Source organism: Euprymna scolopes, chromosome 23 (genome assembly GCF_053919585.1).
Source record: "Euprymna scolopes isolate OS-2025 chromosome 23, ASM5391958v1, whole genome shotgun sequence".
NCBI classification, from domain to species: domain Eukaryota; kingdom Metazoa; phylum Mollusca; class Cephalopoda; order Sepiida; family Sepiolidae; genus Euprymna; species Euprymna scolopes.
Window position 1 is genome coordinate 38,194,250 of NC_136504.1, and position 14,718 is coordinate 38,208,967.

At 36.0% G+C, this 14,718-nt stretch overlaps 1 protein-coding gene across 1 annotated transcript in view; it reads left to right on the forward strand.

Moving 5' to 3' along the window:
• The first annotated feature begins 13,788 nt into the window (after positions 1-13,788).
• The window catches only part of LOC145245837 (PRELI domain-containing protein 1, mitochondrial-like), a 45,345-nt gene continuing 44,415 nt past the window's right edge, over positions 13,789-14,718 (forward strand). Inside the window, exon 1 of the mRNA XM_080107490.1 lies at positions 13,789-13,922. The gene's annotated coding sequence lies outside the window, so the exon portion shown is untranslated. The remainder of the gene's footprint in view (positions 13,923-14,718) is intronic.

Here is a 14,718-nt window from a genome sequence, read left to right on the forward strand (position 1 = left end):
GTTCGACTCAGAAAACCTTCTCTTTGCAAGCAAAGGGAATGCCTCCTGGGTTTGAACGTAATTAATCTTTAGGGTATTCGTCCATAACACTGTTTTATTTTAATCGTTTTCCCACCTTTTTTTTTTTTTTTTTTTTTTTTTTTTTTTTTCTCCCCGTAAATTAAATAAAATGCCATTTTAATCGCTTTCATTCTTTATTTTAAAAATTCCCTCGATACAGCTTTGAGAAGCAATGGTCGAAACCAGTCAGCTGGCTCCTCATTCCTTTTTCTTTCCTCTCCTGTTCCCCCTTCATTCGCACCTTTTTGGAGAGAATATATATTTATATATATAAAAATTTACTTTTAATCATGAATCATAAATCTTCCCTTCCTAATTGCAATATATATATATATATATATATAATTAAATTAATAGAACTTTGTCTTTTGTAGCCCTGTCATCCACCGGTTCATCAGATTATGGCGGGTCTGTTTTTTGGATATTATGAATCTATATTATTCACATTTCTGAATTTGAGATGTGAATTAATTGGTTATTTGAATTCTTCAAACTACTGTTCTCATCAATTGTCATTTTCACGTTTTGGTCAATGTAACCTCAGACTTTCCTTAGGTGTATCTTGTCGAACATGAAAATCTGCATGGAATTTCAAACGAACCCCTAATTTAATCCACGGCGGGTAGCATGCTCTTGTTCTGTCAGCCATGACTGGCTAGAAATCCTAAATAATATGCAATCGTATTTTGAGTGTTGCCTGCACTGAAGATTGAACCTTCAAGTTCTAGAAGACTAACTTTACAACTGAATTATATCAAGTATTTTATCCACTATGCTATGGGTCTTTGCAAATGTGGTTTCAGTTTTTACATGAAACTAACTTGGTGGTCATTTTCTTTCTAGGTCCTTGTGTTAATGAGATAGATGAAGAAAACAATTATCTTAACTTGTTCAAAATAAATTATTTGTTTTAAAGGTAATTGTGAATACAATATAGTAGCCTTCAAGTCCAATATAAACAAGTTCTTAAGCCATCGTTTTACATAATCCAAATTCTACCCAATCTACACCATTTATGATTACTAAACTACCACCTTACATTCATTAACCTTTATCCTTGAGTGGCCTTTAAGCCTTGGTAGGTTGTAACTCCCTTGTAAAAAAAAAAATAAAATAAAATGAGGGAATGTATGTAGAGGGGTCTTCTTCGTGCTTTAAATACTTTAATATTTTGAGTATTTGGTCAGCGTTTACTTTTAAGGCGCAGTATTCTTATTTCGGGTTGTCTTGATAAGCCCCTGTACAGAGAAACCGAAGATACTTGAGGATGGTGTCTCGTAGGTAATGCCATTTTTACCAATGTAAAGATGCTGCATGTTTGGTGGGATGGATAGATGAAGAAAATGTGTCTTTTCATTGTTTTGACTCTCAAGTATATATATCCAACACAGTTAATCAACCTAGAACCACATGATTCTATATAAAAGCTTATAAGATATCAACAGATACACACTCGAGAGTCAAAAGAATATGCTGTTGTCCTAGCCCTAGTGATAACAGTGTGGAGAGACTCAGCAATAAGTGCACACTGTTGGTGTGTGCTTATTGTAGAGACATATTGACATTCGAATCTGGATTCCGTCCGACACAAAAAATAGGATTAATGCAAATTTGAGCACTGTCAGGGTTCTAGTGTTAGCAATAAAAGACGTTTCCCTTTCTTCTTTTTTGTGTGTGTGTGTCAGAAATGATATCTCTTGCACGAGATGGGGCGTGAAGAAGAGGAATAAAAAGAGAGAAGTACAACTGCTGCTGAGCAAAGTAAGACGTAAGAAAAGTACAACGCTGACAGACCTTTCTTTTTTTTTTTTTTTTTTTTTTTTTTTTTTTTTTTTTTTTTTTTGAGAGGAAATATTTTTGTGACACTTTGAAGTTGACAATGTGACCAATGTCAAAATCAAGCACCAAATTCAGACAAGCCCAACAAGTGGACGATCATGGCCTGTGCAATGAATGCACACAGACTCCTACCACCATCAGATAGAAAATTATAAAAATAATGCATGTTAACCTCATAACTTAATATCAACATGAAAAAAATGTATATTAATAATTTAGATACATTTTCTCATTCATTTCTTTTCTTCTGAAATGAGCTTGATCTAAATTTAATATTAAGTAATCTTTAACCACATCCCAAATGCCACAAAAAACACACAATGTAAGTTTCTAGACTTGAAGTATTTCTTATTCATTGGTTGCGATTGTTTAGACACATCCTTCATCGTCCATTCACTCGTCTGATTCACAAGGCAATAACACTAACACTGCTAAGAGAAGAGTGGTGGTCAACTGATTCGTGGCTCACAGTGGTTAAACTTGACTTAAAACCTATGACTGGTTCTTGCATCTTCGGTGTACAACAATGAAATTGTGAATGGATGCAATATGCTGAGCAGTCCGCAGCAAACAGATCTGGATTAACTGCCTTGACTCATGATGCGACAAATTCACTTGGAACTGGCTGAACCCAACCCAGACGAATGCTGTCACAAGTACAAGTAAGAAAAGTAATATTACATTAAAAATAAGTTGAATGAATAACCGGTGATAAATATAAAGTGCTTCATCTATCAGATCCGATTAAAACGAGATTCATAAATCGCATTCACACACACAGTTTTTACAATTAACTGAATTATATCAGTAGTGAAAAAATATTTAAATAAGAAGGTTGTGGTGACCAATAACCCCCCCCCTCTTTTTTTATTTTTTTATTATATATATATATATATATATATATATATATATATATATTCCTTCTTCCTAACTTCAGGTGATATTGCTTAGTCTGGATTAAGGTTTTTTTATAAGCAATGTCGCCTGAAGAGGTTTCTAGTTACTTGTAACTGGCTGACTAGAACATGCTCATGAATGTGTTGAGATATATTAATGCTTATGTAACAAATAAAAAGTGTATGTATGTATATATATATATATATGTGTGTTATAAACAGAACTGAGCATATGGAAAGCAAGAAATTGACAAACGAATAGGGTTAAGTTCAAACGTTTATTTAAAGTTAAATGATCGTGAAAAGAGACCGCTAGCGTGTCAGGAAGTTGGTGATGGCAGCGGCTACTTGTTGATAGAACGGTGTTCATAACGCAGTTCACAGTAGTTGGTGACGACGTCAGCTACTTATTGTTGATAGCACGGTGTTCACAATGCGGTTCACAGTAGTTGGTGGCGATGGTGGCTACTTGTTGAAAGAACGAGCGGATAGCGCGGCACACATTAGCCTCCCTCGTTTTTTTGTTGAGAAGATTAACATTTTTATAATGGTGGCGCGGACGTAGTTGAAGACAAAGGGCAAATTGATAATTAGCTTGCATTTTGCTTTTTTAATTGTTTGTTTATTGTGTCTTGATGCGTAGTAGGGAATCATCTGTTTGGTGTATGTATGCATGTGTTATGTTGATTTAAAGCTGAAAAAGTTGTGAATGTAACCTAGTCGGTGTTGAATTGTTGCAATGTTTCGTGTAATACTTATTTGCGTTAATATGCTGCCTGAGTTGCATTTACTGCAATGCTTGTGTTTTACATTTTGGTTTTCTCTTGTGCATCCTTATCTGGCGGTTTTCTTGGTTGAAGTGATGTGTGAGCTATTCTATTGATGTATGTGAGAGAATTGGCTTTGAAATTGTTGTGTGTATTTATTGAGTTCATTTGTATTAACTTGATGAACATCTTTGTCTTAGCGTCGCCATTATTGACTGTCGCAGCTGCTGCTACTGCTGCTTTCTGGATTATTTGTAAATATGAAGAGATATGCGATATAATATATATATATATATATATAGAGAGAGAGAGAGAGAAAAGGATATAATTTGCCTTAAGCATTGTATGTAGGTTAAAAGATGTGTTTGAAGTCTTAACAGTGCAGAAAGTGAGGTGATTGTTGAATACAGGATGGGTAAATTAATAATTGATAATCAGAAATTCAATAATTTTCAATTAAAATATTTACTGGTGTGAATGGCTGTACCCAGTTGTTGTTGATAGTATCAAGTTCCTGAATTTTCGGAAATATACTCCCTTATCAAGGGAAAAAGAAAGAAAATAGATCCAACTGTCAGGACTGTTGTTTTTATTTTAAATTGACTGTTGAACTTATCTGGGGAAATAACCTATTATTTGAATGTTTTGGGACGCTGAGCTATGAATATTTTTAAAAAACCTGTTGAAATCAAGGGAAATAGCTCCAGTATCTGATACTGTTAAGAATTGTATAAGTCAACTGAATTAAAGGAATAAATTATAAGATGGTCAACATCATGAATTTTGGAATATAACTTTTTGTCATTTATTCTATATATTGCTTTGTAATTACATTGAACTTCTTAAAAAAGGATTGGTATATATTATAAGAAAATATATTTCTACAGAAATAAATATATATATATATATATATATATATATATATGTATAATGTATATTGAAAAAATAGTTATTAGCTCCTTTAAGAAAATTAAAATTGAGCCCTATCTGTGAATTTCAAATAAAACAATGATTTAGCTATGTATATGATTCCAAACTTCCTGTTTGTTCATATACTCTCATCATTGTTTGATTATGACAAACCTGCTTACATGGCTTCATAAGTTACTAAATTCACTTCCATTTAAAAGTTAATTCCTGATGGCCGTGTGGAAGAAAGCTAATCTGCATAGACAAGGTTTTGTTGATTCGGTTCGAATCCCATGAGCAGCAGTAATTATCACTTTCTAATCTGATGACTGCATAAACATGAAACAGTAGTGTCTGTGGGTATAAAAAAAAAATCAATATTTATTAATAAAAAAATATAGTTATATATGTACTATCTTTTGGTAAAAACTAAGAGAAAACATTCTCATAGAGTTTAAAACATTTTGACAAAATAATTAGTTTTGATGTGACGTCATAGATTTGATTTACATCATGGTTCAAAGCATGAATTCCAACACAGGCGAAGATAAAAAAAAATTAGATTGTTAAAAACATTTTTTTTTTTATTTTTATTTTATTTTATTTTTTTTTTTATTTTTATTTTATTTTATTTTTTTTTTTTTTTACACAGGAATCACCACATTATCAAGGCCAAGAGGCCACTCAGGGATAAGTGTTAAAGAGTGTACAATAGAAATTGGACAATATAGTAATCATTAGTAATGAAAATTCGGTTAATTTGATAACTTATATGGAACGGCTCATGAAGAACTTATTTACGTTAGACTTGAACACAACCATATTGTAGTCAGCAGGAAAACGGAAGACAATTCCACAGGCGTGCAGTTCTAAGAAAGAAGCTTTGTTCATGAAATCTACGTTTAGGGTTAGGCACAGATAAAGAGTGGGGGGAATTATTGATAGTGTTTTCAGCTAGACGAGTGTTTCTTGTGAAAGTTTGGCGAGAGGGGACCATAGACTTAAGCTCAGTCGAACACTTTCCATGAAAGTAACGATACAACAGAGACAAACTCGCAACATCTCTTCTGTGAGATAGAGGTTGCAGGGAAGAGAAAAGGACATCTCCTATGAGGCTACGAAGTCTATTTTGAACTCTATCAAGGCAGGACAAGTCCTTTCTAGCAGCTCCTGTCCAGATGTGGCAACAGTATTCCATCCTTAGACGTACTTGGCTTTTATATAGATAGAGAATTGCATCAGCAGTGAGATATCTACTGGATCGATAGAAAGATCCCACCATTTTTCCAGCGGCCTTGGCAACAGATTTGATGTATGTGTTCCGATGGCTTTGGAGCTTATTTCATTAATCCAAAACCATTTATTTTGCTTTTACTATGCATTGTCATTAAAAACAATCTAATATTTAATCTAATTTATAAAACTGTGTCTGTCTGTTTGTCTCCATTTTTTCAAACAGCATTTTCTCCAAAGCACAAGGTTGCCGAGCGGCACAAGGCAGATCAAATGATTTTTTTTTTTTATTACATTTTCACCCCAAACAGGAACTCGCTTCCCTCAGCCAAAGGCACTGGAGAGGAAATGAGTATATGTCCTTGGGTCCTTCGGTGTGGTCAGTTTTGAGGAATCTGATCTTGACCAAGTACCTCTTTTTTTATAGATACGGTTAATTTAACAGGCTTGTTAGATTTGGAATTTCAGACTATTTTCATTAGTTGAAAATTCTTTGAGTTAGCACGTTCTTGTGAAAACTGACTTGCGTTTTGAAGTCAAGAGGAGAGCAAATCCTAACGAATCACAAAAAGAAAGTGGGTAGCTATTTAAGCTATTTTCTTTTTAGGGTTTGTTGGAATCGGCTCAGTATCACTACAAATGTATTCATTTTGTTTCATCAGCATAAATAGTCATAATCTACCTGTATAAGTGCCAAATATGTCCTAAAATGAAGTACTTTTTCTACATTTGGAGAGGAGCTGCTCGGAGCACCATTTTCTACATTGACAGGGTTCAAACCAGCTTTGAAATCTTGGGTGCTATCCTTTTCTCCTCCTCTTTGCCATAGAAGGGATTTTTTTTTTTTTTTAAATTTTTTTTTTTTTAATTCAATTTTCACCCTAAACAAGGCAAGTGCCACTTTGAAGTAGGGGGCGATTATCGGGGACATAATTTGTGGGGGCATTATGAAGGGAGATGAGTAGAAAGATGTTTGTTCACATTACACTTAAACTTCTGCATATCAGTACAGTTGGGAAAGCAGAATCCCGGAAGGGAGTTCCAAAGACTTGCAGTTCTGGGGAAGAAACTATTGAAGTAAAAAGCTTTCTTACACCTAGGGATCTCTACTGTAAAGGGGTGGAACTTAGTTGCTTGTCGGGTTTGTCAGGGGTAGTCACGTCGAGGAGGTACAAGTGCTTGCAGTTCGTCAAAGCATTCACCATTAAAGTATTTGTAGAACAGGCAGAGGGATGCAACATTTCGTCGATGGGACAGAGGCTGAAGCTTAGATGACAGTTCAAGACCTATCAGGTTGGCGACTCTTTTTTTGAACCTTGTCTAGGAGTGAGAGACAAGCAGCAGATGCACCAGCCCAAATGTGACCACTGTACTCCATACATGGGCTAATGGTGGCCGTATAAAGGTACAGGATACTTTCAGGTGTAAGTAATTTTCTGGCACAGTAGAGAGCCCACCTTCTTTGGAGCAGCCTTGGTAATGCTCTCAATGTAATTTTGTTAAGGAACAGTCGCCTGTTCTTGTAAGTGAGTAAATATGAGATAGGATAGCCGAGAATTCGAACCTGGGAAGTTAGATTTGGAATTGAGAATTCCGATCATAAGTTAAAATAAATAATACAGAATGTTATTGAAAAAAGGAATGTGATGATACAATTGTGTTAATGAAATGAAATTAAAATTGAGGTTATCTAAATTCTAACAATAGAAAATGTTAAACATATTTGCAAAGTGGGTTAATCGAAAATTAGGTTAGGGAAATCGGTCTTTGTAAACATGTGAGGAACAATGCATGTTTAGACATGGAGGCATGCCAGGCCATGGGATCGATATGCACGTTGTTTGGTCATGAAATGATGTCATGAGTTCTCAATATAGTTAGAGCTTGGCAGAGAGAAGGGAGTCAGTAAGTCAGGAGAGAAGTCAGAGGTCGGACAGGGTTGGACAGACGGAGCCGACATCTGCCTTGGAAGCGAAGGTAGAAGTTGAAATAATGTAGAAACTTTGAATTCCTTGATGCGAAGCCATTGACCGGTCGAATGGAATAAACGAACATCATGATATTTTTGTAACTGTCGTCTTCATGCTTTGTCATTCAACAAGAAAGGTATTGTGAATTTGTATTATAAGACTTGTGTTCCACTCATCTGTATTATAAAAACTTTGTGTATAAACTCATCTAAGAATGGGTCTCTATCATCTTAAGAATGTGCCCCCCCCTCGGCTATTATAAATAATGAAGGTTCATTCATTATGATAAAACACTGAAAATCCTCATCTCAAAAATATGTGTTAAAGAAAGATAATGTTTATAGAAACACTCCCGGAACTGTCAAACGGTATAAATGTCAACCAATCTCCCCTATCAATATCTATCTATCCATATCTCCCTATCAAAGTCTATTACATGTTCCCGGCTCTGTATTAAAATGTCTCTGTCTCTGTAACAAATATATATGATCTCTCCACAATATGAACACTCAAAGACGAAACGCAACAACAAATATATAAGTCGTCATCACTAATAAGAACTACATAACAATTGTTCCAACTCATGTTCCCTGTAAATGTTAGACCGAGGAGTTTAAAGGAAGTATTTCAGGCAGTGTGTTCTTGGCCATTGCTATTGGTGGTAGAGAAGGTTTCTTGTAATTATTGAAGGAAACAACCTTAATCTTGGCAGCATTGAATGTGACCATCCATTTTTGACCCATTTCCACTAAAGATTGGAGGTCATTCTCCAGTATTTCTGCCATTTCCTTAGATATGTGTTCATTTGTTTTCCCCTCATGCCTGTTATAGAGAGTGGTGTCATCGGCAAATATACCCATCTCTGAAACAATTTTATCAGGGAGGTTGTTTATGAATATCAGGAATAATAAAGGTCCAAGGATAGACCCCTGAGATACTTCCGCATTTATGTCATATTGTTTAGATGTTCGACCGTCGCGGACAACTTTGATTTTTCTCTTACTTAAGGATTTAATTACATTATGTGTTCTTCCAGTGATACCATATGATCTAATTTTCCTTAGAAGACCATCGTGCCATACCCTGTCAAAAGCCTTAGATATATCGAGGGCTACCACTCTACCCTCCCCTGTTTTGTCCAGTGAACAGTATATACGTTCAGAGACTACAGTTAAAATATCTGCTGTTGAACGGGATTGCCTGAATCCATATTGTTTGTTGGTCAGGAGTTTAGCAGCTGTTAGGTGTTGGACTAGAGCTTGGTTAACTAAGGACTCAAATATTTTGGCAAAAAGTGGGAGGAGGCTAATGGGGTGATAATTTAGTGGGTCAATTCTTTCGCCAGGATTCTTGAAAACTGGTACCACAGAAGCGGTTTTCCAGCAGTTAGGAAAGCAAGATTCGTTAAGGCATTTATTGTAAAGTTTAGAGAGAACTGGAGCAACCTCAGCAGAGCATTTTTTTATTAGCACAGATGGGATGAGATCTGGTCAACATGCTTTTGAGGTGTCTAGGTTTTTTATGATAGCATGCACCTGAGAAGGGGTGATTTTCAAATTGTCTAGTGTGGCGTCTATCCACAAAGGAAAGTCGGGCAGGGAGTGGTGTGCCGGGTTCAGTGTGGAGTTTGAGGCAAACTGACTGGCAAGCAGATTATCCTTGTTGGTTGCCATACAAGCAACCTCATGATTGTTTGATAGTGGGGGAATCGTTGACTGCCCATTATTTACTACACTGTTGTAGATTTTCCAAAAATCACGGGTTCCTAATTTCTTTGCTTCGATGTGTTTCCTGGTGGTTTCAATGTAATCTGTCTTAACTGCCGCTATTACTCTCTTACAATTATTTCTGGCTTCTATATACTTCTGTCTGTTTGAACTGGACTTATGTCAGTTGAATCTGCAGAACGCATGCTGCCTTTGAGCAATAGCAGCTGCACAAGCAGAGGTAAACCATATTAATTTATTTTTATTTCGGACTATTATTCTCATCTTTATTAGTTGTTGTTTTTGATCTTTTATTGGTTTTTGTTTTATTCACAACGTTTCGGCCAACTATTCCTCTGGTCTTCGTCAGGTGGTAACCGCGACGGATAGGAACTTTGAATCTCCTAACTGCATTCTCAGCCATCACTGCCATCCGTAGTTGTTGTCGTCTCACCACATTTTGGCCAATTAACCGCTGGCACGCTTTGGGTGGGATTGAAACCGCTATCTTCAGACAATGTTCATCTGGAACTGTAGAGATTCAACGTCTCTATCAACTGCGCCACGGGCCCTGAAGGGCGATCAAGGTTGGATTCTTTGATCTTATAAATCCACGTTTATTTATCTGATCTTCTATAGTCGGGTCCATACCGATTGTTGTATATATATATTATTCCTTAATTGGAATTCATTTTTTGAGATGAGCATTATATATTAATTTTTCTTAATTGGAATTCATTTTTTGAGATGAGCATTATTAATTAATTAAAGCGTGCCAGAGGTTAATTGGCCAAAATGTGGTGAGACGACAACAACTACGGATGGCAGTGATGGCTGAGAATGCAGTTAGGAGATTCAAAGTTCCTATCCGTCGCGGTTACCACCTGACGAAGGCCAGAGGAATAGTTGGCCGAAACGTTGTGAATAAAACAAAAACCAATAAAAGATCAAAAACAACAATTAATAAAGATGAGAATAATAGTCCGAAATAAAAATAAATTAATATATATAATGCTCATCTCAAAAAATGAATTCCAATTAAGGAATAATATATATATATACCAATCGGTACGGAGCCGACTATAGAAGATCAGATAAATAAACGTGGATTTATAAGATCAAAGAATCCAACCTTGATCGCCCTTCGGGGCCCGTGGCGCAGTTGATAAACGTTGAATCTCTACAGTTCCAGATGAACATTGTCTGAAGATAGCGGTTTCAATCCCACCCAAAGCATGCCAGAGGTTAATTGGCCAAAATGTGGTGAGACGACAACAACTACGGATGGCAGTGATGACTGAGAATGCAGTTAGGAGATTCAAAGTTCCTATCCGTTGCGGTTACCACCTGACGAAGGCCAGAGGAATAGTTGGCCGAAGCGTTGTGAATAAAGCAAAAACCAATAAAAGATCAAAAACAACAACCAATAAAGATGAGAATAATAGTCCGAAATAAAAATAAATTAATATATAATGCTCATCTCAAAAAATGAATTCCAATTAAGGAATAATATATTTATATACAGAGGTAAACCATTGGGGAGAGTGAGGCTTGCTATAGAATTTCCGTGTAGGAACATGTGCCTCAATTGCAGTTTTGAACCATTCAGTGGTCTCATTTGCACACTGTTAAGCTGGAAGAGAAAAGATATTTCCCCATGGAGCATCTCTGATGAGATCCCTGATGGCTTCCCAGTCAGCCTTTTTGTAATACCTCGTTATTTTGAGCAGTGGGTCTTCAGTTTTAGAGTAAGAATTTAGGGTGGTTTCTACCATTATTACAGTGTGATCAGCATTCCCGAGTGGGCTGTGGGGCATTTGTTGTACAATCATCAAGAACTGTTATCAGTAATAGATCTAAAAGTGAGGCATGTTGATCTTGCTGGTCTGGGAAATGTGTCGGGAATGTAACTATCTGAGATAGGGAATGGGATATAGAGAAGCTATGAGTTGTGCTCGGGCCCTATATACTGTTCATAACTTTATGTACATATATATATATATATATATATATTAAAAATTTAACTCACTTCCAGGTAATCTAAATCTAAAATTTCGAGGGTTTAGACCCAAAATTGGTGGAGGAGTTTAGTAGAGTTTGCAAAGGTCAACTCTTTCAACTTTGACCTCTTGGCAGCCAAATTTTTGCCTCAAAACTGATTAAAAAGCTTGCCCTTTGTCTGAATACCCTTTAATTTAATTTAATTTCAAATGTTTAGACCCAAAATTGGCTGAGTAATTTGGTAGAGACTGCAGAGGTCAAATTTTTTTAACTTTGACCTCAATTTTCACCCCTTAACATTTATAGTTTTGGGCTCAAATCAAATTAAAAAGTTTGATCCATGTCCAAGTAACCTACATCTAAAATTTAAAGTGTTTAGACCCAAAATTAACAGAGAAGTTTGGTAAGGTTTTTAAAGGTCAAATCGTTGAACTTTGACCCCTCGACCCCTTGACTGTCAAATTTCTGTCCGAAAATCGATTAGAAAGATTTTCCCAAATCTCAATACCCCTTATGCTAAATCTCGCGTATGTAGACTGAAAATTGACAGAGTAATTTGTTAGGGAAATGTGCACACACACACACACACAAGTTTAAACTTGTGTGTGTGTGTGTGCACATTTCCCTAACAAATTACTCTGTCAATTTTCAGTCTACAGACTCGAGATTTGACATATATAATTGTTGGTCCCCCGATTTATCAGAGAGGGACCTATGTTTTCAGTGGTGTCTGTGCATCCGTCCATGCGTCCGTTAGTCCGGACTATTGCTAGATAACCATCCATTAGTTTTTTCCTGAAATTTTGCCACAAATTTTATTTCATTAAATAGACGTGCACTGTAAAAAAATATTTTTTGCAAAAGTTCCCGTTGCATCCCCAGGAGCTCAAAAGAGGTCAAAAATGACCCAAAATGACACATTTTGCCCCATAACATTTGATACATCTATTAGATTTTTCGGAAACTTGGCCAAAATTTGTAGTCCATTATTCGTAATATAAATTCAGTATGGGTGACCCTGGCAAAATTCTGATTCGCGTCCCTGGGGACTTTCAGTGCTAAAAATGCCCCTTTTTGTGTCTCTTTTTTTCATATTTCTCAACAAAAGCTTGATATGTCTTACTATATAGAGGTTTTTCACGGTGGTCAACTCAAATATACATGTGTAAAGGCCTGAAATTGCCCCGTTATCCATTTACACTTGGATTCAGCGTCCCCAGAGGCTCAAAATTCTAGTTCGCATTCCTCTGGGCTAAAAAAAACATGCCTTTTTGGAGCTCTTTTTTCATATTACTCAAAAACTTGATATGTATGCCTATATAGTGGTTTTCTATGGTGCTGAATTCAAATATACATGTCTTAAGGCGTGAAACTGCACCGTTCGTCCATTTTCACTGGGATTCGGCGTTACCAGGAGCTCAAAAGGGGTTGTAGGTCTGACCTGAGTCACCTCTAAAAACCAAGAGTTAGGACGAAAATAATACCATTCCCCAAGAAATAATAGTTTCTTAGCCCCTCTCTTTCTCTTTCTCAAAAACCAGACACAAACCAAGAACTGCTATCCAGAGTCCTTCATCATCTCCCTCTCCCCCCTTTCTCTCTCTCTTTCTCCTTAACCAATCCCTAGCCAGCATGACAGGCGAGTAGGCAGTACACTCTTAGCCCCAGAACCAATGAGACGTATGTTGCCAGTGAATATTAACAAGAGGTGTACTCACTCCAAAATGTAAAAAGGCAAATAAAGTTCTTTCCTTTTAAAGATTAACATTCGTATTACTTTTATTATTCAAGCAACAACTAATGAAAACAAGTACCAGCCAGTGTTACAGGGTGACAAATGCTCCCACATTGCAAAAAAATGCCACTTTTTACCCCATAACTTCTGCCCCATCCATTCGATTTTTCTGTAACTTGGCAAAAATGTGAAGGCAACGTTGGCCCTTCACACTTCTCACATTCATCATTTCTTCAATATTTTTTGTGGCATGATCTCACATGCAGAACCAGAGGGAGACCACACACGCGCGGCTTGTTTTAGACTAATTCCCCAACTCGGTATTTCTGCATAATTTGAATCGGACCAAACCGACTTTTGTCAAACTAGACCTAAAACTCGGGTTAGGTTTTACAAAAAAAAAAAAATCATTCAATTTAAATTTTGTATAGTACTCCCAAATTTCCTTTAAAATGATTCATATCGCGAATAGTAACTTTTTCCTAAAAATATTACCATGAAAAGCGATTCTATGTGTAATATTTTAAGCAAAAGGGACAAAAGAAATCAAAGCGTAGAGGACTTCTGTTTACCGCTTTAATCTTAATACGCCTGTAAGCGGACGGAACCAAGACCGTCTTAAAAGGCCACGACGGAACACTTACATAAATGTTTCGAACCCGAATTATCTCCCTTTACGAGCGCGCTCTCTCTCTCTCTCTTTTTTCAACTGTATGAAAATGTCCACCAACGTTGGCACGTCTCTTTCTTTTCCTTAGGATTATTACATTTTAAATCTACATCTACGACTTTTAACATTTTTGAAGGTTAGTCGATGATTGCTTATTATTTTACAACATTTCATCCGGCGAAATCTGTATTGTTAAATCATCAAAAACAACGATTTCCCTTGTGTGTTATTCCACCTTCCGTCGTTTCCTGCACGCATGTTTTTATTTTCACTCTTCGGAACGAAAAAAAAAAGAAAATCATACAATTTTAATTTTTGTTAAATTAAAATAATAATATTGTTTGCATTTATTGTTTTATTGTTATTTTGGATTGACCTTCTCAGTTGCCGTTTTTTTTTTTTTTTGCCAAAATAGGGGACCTTCTAAATTCGAAAAGATACACCTGAACAAGGTCGGCGGTTACATTGGTCGAAACGTTGTATATATTACAATCAAGATGAGAAATAGTCAGGCAAAATTATCCAAAATAATACATTTAGATTATGTTTTGAGATTTTTTTACACGAGGGTTGATAAGTTGAACAGGCATTTAACAAAGAAGCCAATAAACGGGGGGGGGGAGATTTAAAAAATGTCACGGTAATACTTATTGGGTGGATTTCTATCAGTATTGTTTATTTTTTGACTTTTGGTCCATTATTGACACTCCGAAATTGGCTATGTTCGTGTCGGTTTAACTTACCAACTCGACACTAGTTCTTTTTCGAACCGAATAAAAGCTTTAAAATACGTTAAAACACTTATTCAGGTAGGTAGAAACCCTATTATTTCTGCCTTTGGTATCATTTGTTATATATTTTAATTTTTTTAAATCTTTTTTTTTTTGTTGTTGGCTTTGCTAAATACACAGTTGAACTGTTTTTATTATTAT